Source organism: Sinocyclocheilus anshuiensis, unplaced genomic scaffold (genome assembly GCF_001515605.1).
Source record: "Sinocyclocheilus anshuiensis isolate Anshui unplaced genomic scaffold, SAMN03320099.WGS_v1.1 scaffold727, whole genome shotgun sequence".
Classification (NCBI taxonomy): domain Eukaryota; kingdom Metazoa; phylum Chordata; class Actinopteri; order Cypriniformes; family Cyprinidae; genus Sinocyclocheilus; species Sinocyclocheilus anshuiensis.
The window spans coordinates 276485-277005 of record NW_015551038.1 but is presented as its reverse complement, the minus strand read 5'-3'; positions in this window follow the sequence as shown (position 1 = coordinate 277005).

Sequence of the window (521 nt, the reverse complement as noted above, 5' to 3'; positions counted from 1 at the left end):
AAAGATACATTGCAGAGTATGTGAGCGGAGCGGCGTGATTTTGCCTGGAGCTAGGAGCAGATTTTTTGAAAATCGGAGCATTGAGGTTTTCAATCGCTCCGAGAACGCTCAGCTATCGCTCCGTCACGAGCACAAATTATGCCAACTCACGCATTAAACATAATTAGTTAACTTGACAGATATGTGGATCACATATGAAGGTTAAAATGGCGATGGACGAGTGCGGGAGGTTAAAGCATGTTGTAAATTGAACAGTTTGTTAATCTCCGCTCGAAACTTTTGTGCTTCTACATTGCTGCACACGGACAGAACACAAGCTCGCACATAACGTACAGATCGCGCGCATACCGGACCAAAACTGAAAGTGAGCGGCGACTTCTCCTCGCGTTTGTTTTTCCCCTTTTTTGAAAGTTTTTGTTTCCTGGTTTCCCCCCCCACCCCCGCGGCGATGGAAATTGCCGCTCGCATTGCCGCCCTAGCTCGCCTCGATCTCCCCTTCTACGAGTACGCCCGGGAGGTCT